This window comes from Tupaia chinensis, unplaced genomic scaffold (assembly GCF_000334495.1).
Source record: "Tupaia chinensis unplaced genomic scaffold, TupChi_1.0 Scaffold143247_1, whole genome shotgun sequence".
Classification (NCBI taxonomy): domain Eukaryota; kingdom Metazoa; phylum Chordata; class Mammalia; order Scandentia; family Tupaiidae; genus Tupaia; species Tupaia belangeri.
In genome coordinates this window covers 21,396-25,212 of record NW_006203091.1, presented here as the reverse complement: position 1 = coordinate 25,212, position 3,817 = coordinate 21,396, and positions in this window count along the sequence as shown.

The window sequence follows — 3,817 nt, the reverse complement described above, 5'->3', positions numbered from 1 at the left end:
CTGCAGTTTTGACTTTCTAAATAGCTGTAAATGCATCGATGATGCCTTAGAGGTAACATTCACTTCTCTTTACTTGCTCATTGTCTTCCTTCCAGTTGGATTCAATCTGACTTCCTAAAGTTAATTTACAGGTTTCTGCAACGAGGTTTAACTGGTGGTAAAAATCATCCAGCTTTTGTTTATTTGAAAGATTCTAATTCCATTTGTAAAAGGTAATTTACATATAAAGTCTTGCTCCTAATTATAGTCTAAAAACTGTCCTACGTGATTATTCTCTCATCTTCTAACATATATAACTGATGTTAAGAATAAACTGTTGGTTAAGCCATCATTCGGTATGTATTAATCTGTCTTTTCCCTCAGCCTACTTTTCATTTTTTTTCCAGTGTTAATAGGATGTTCTAAGTATGTATTTCTTTTTATATTCACCTTTGGATTTGTTGTGCTTTTAGAGCGTAATGAACCCATCTTTTTTTCAAAGCTGAACTATATTGCTTGTACCTCTTTTGAAATTGTCTGTTTTTTTCTCCTATGAATCACTGATTAGGAATATAGGCTCCTTTTTATTTCTTTATTTCTTTTATTTCTATTGTACTTATCTTCATTATTATAATTGTCTATTTATTTGTCTTTCTCACTCAAAGGCATTACTCTTTAGGTTGGCATAAATAGATATTTAATGTTATGTCTCTACATATCTTTCGTAAAGGCAAAATATTCTAACCTGACTTTTAACATGTGTATAGTGAACGTAGGCACTATAAATCACTTCTTCTGAAGCCTTAAAGAGTATCTATCACATTTTCATGGGTTATTTCTGTACCATTTTACTTAACTTTTATTGACATCTTTTAATTTTCTTGAAAAATAAATATGGGTTCCTTCCTTTCACTTTGTGTTGCTAACTCTGAAAGTAAACATCTTTTTGAAAGAATTATTTACTTTTGTTTATTATTATTATTTCAATTCACCAGGAAGAGACAGAGACAGAGAGAGAGAGAGAGAGAGAGAGAGAGAGAAATGAGTGACTAGGTCCATTCAAATGATACAGGAGGGGAGCGTGGGCATGAATGTGCGGAAGGTGGGGATCTCTGGGTCCACGTTACAAGTTGCCTGGCATAATAGCTACTTATTTCTAGCCTGTTCTTCTATTGGTTCTTGGTATCCTTGATTTATGGGAGCTCTTCATAAATTATGAATATTTGCCCTTTGTGCGCTCAGTTACAAATACTTTTCTTTTCTCTTTTAATTGTCAGGGGGTATGTGTGCTCACTTGAAATAGAGAGAGCAAGAGAGAGTGAGTGAGAGAGAGAGAGAGAAATCATCCCTCGGTGGAGTGTAGTCACATAACAATCTTTTTCCTCCATCCCATCAGGATTTTGGGGCATGCATACCCATGTGAGCAACGTGCTTTTCAAGCTCCTAGAGCTGGGATTTGAACTTTGATTGGCCATGTTAGGTTTGGCTTCCTATGCAGAATGCTCAACCCCTGTGCTACAGGATCAGCTCTCCAAATATCTTTCTTAATTTGTCATTTGCTTTTGCACTGTGCTTTTGGTATTTTGGGCTAAGCCAATTTTCGATAGCCTTTACATATTGTCAAATTATCGGTCTCTCTTACATTACTTCTGATAGCTGAGTCACACTTAGGTACATTTTTCTTACTCCCTGTGATGAAGACATTCTTTTCTCTTTGTCTTTTTCATGTCTTCCTTTCTTTTTCTTTTTCTCTTTTTCTTTCTTTCTTTCTTTTTTCCTTTTTTGTGCTAGTACTTGAGTGCTTTCACCTTTACTGTATTAATTTGGAACTTATCATGATCCATTCAGTATGATAGCTCCATTCAGCATATTAGACCAAATTTTTCTTTTTCAAATAATGCTCTTTTTAATATTAAATAACATTTGACAAAATAATCCACATTTTCTTCACTAGTATATTATATGTTTTCATAGTCTAAATTGCCACAGATATTGGGCTCTTTTGCGTGTTTGACTCTTTTAGTGTACTTGTGTGTCCTGCAGGAGCCCCAAATCGGAGAGGGCTTGCCCATGATGTCTACTGATTCCAAAGAACATACCTGGAGGTCCAGCAGAGAGAGACATGCGTTTACTTGCTAGGGCAGCTCGGCTGACAGTGCGTAGAGAATGGCCCGAGCTGTCGCAGAATACAGGCTCAGGCTATTATGTTAACAAGGCATTCATAAATCCAGTAAAGGTCAACGGGGATTCCCTGTCACCAAGACAAGGACTGGTTTGTTCAAGCATTGTTTAGGGGTTACAATACCAGATTCATTTCTCGATGAACAGACTCAGCAGAGTATGTTTAAGGTTTAGTGCCTCTAATCTTGTGATGTTAAGAGGGGTGGGCCAGGTTCCACAAGGTAGGGGAAGGATCAGGAGAGGCTCACAGGTCCAGCTGGACCAGCAGCCAGGGCTCGGGGAAATAGGGGGAGGGGGGGAGAGCTCAATGTATGAACCTTAACCTCACCCCCCCCCGACACTGACTCACGCCACCCTCACAATCTTCACAAGTCACGCATCTTCCACTAGGCCCCTAGGTGTGTGCGAGGCAAACATGGCGTCCAGAGCCCACAAATACAATAGAGGGCACGAGTTCTGAATCACGGTAAGAAAATTACAGCAATGATACCAATGAAAAGTTGTTTTCAGAAGGAGCTAAGGGAACTAGACCAAGCCAGAAAGGGATCGTCTGCCATTTTTTGAGATAGGAGAGATTTTTGTACCCAGAGCGTTAAGGGCAGTGGCCACATTACGCTGATCGTCGGGAATTTGGACACAGCATTCCATAGAATGGCACGGGTGCCGCCCTGAGCTGTGGTAAGCGTATCTAGGGCCATCCTGCTCTGCAGCACTAGTCTGCTCACACATGTGAGCCCATCATTTAACAGAGAGGGGGTATCTAGTATGAGTAAGTGCATTAGCCGGTGCTACCAAAGAGCCTCTACAGCCTTCTCTAGGCAAATAGCACCGGCTGCTGGGGAGGAAATCGACATGAGTAGAACCACCGAGGGGTGCGTTTAACCCAGCGTCTGGCAGAACACATATCCCAGTTAGAAGGTTTGGGGGGAAGGGCGTCTAATATCCTGCCAGGTCTGTAGGGCCATCCCCAGGCATATCTACCGGCCCAATTATAGCATAAACAGGGCCATCCGTGGGTACTACAGGCTCATAGGGTGCCCTAGCAGTTAAATTGGGGTTCTGCCAGGTTCTGCCACTTGGGGTTCTGTTCAGTAAGAGTTACGGTGTAGACACATATTTGCAAAGGTGTCCACCCCACGCTTTGAGGTGTTTCGATGTGAGTGCCATTTAGATATTCATTACAGTAGGTGGCATGTTCTCTAATCTCAGTCTGGACAGCCGTCAACCACCCTAGCCCACCCCATACCGCATATCCGAGTAGGCCGAGTCCTCGTGACCCGTTCCTGGACTAGATGAAAGACACATGTTTTGGTCTCGGCCAGGCTCGTTAGTCCACAGAGTGTCTCCAGTAGCCTGCCAGTTAGACAGGAAGGCCCGTTCAGAGTGGTTAGCAAGGTGCGTGCTCCAGGGAATTCCAGAGGTTGTGATAGTGGGGACTCAGAGCACACCCAGCAGGCAGACTTGTGTGCTTGCGTGAGGGTGCCTGCCCATTGCAGGAGAGTACTCCCCACCGCTAGGCCTAAGGATGATAAGTCAGATGTTTCAGTGGCACAAGCAAAGGTAAGTCTCTATTACCGAGTAATATACAAGTTACATTCCTCTCCTGGGACAGGAGGGTGACACTCTAGAGAGGCCCCTCCGGCTTAGTATACGGTGC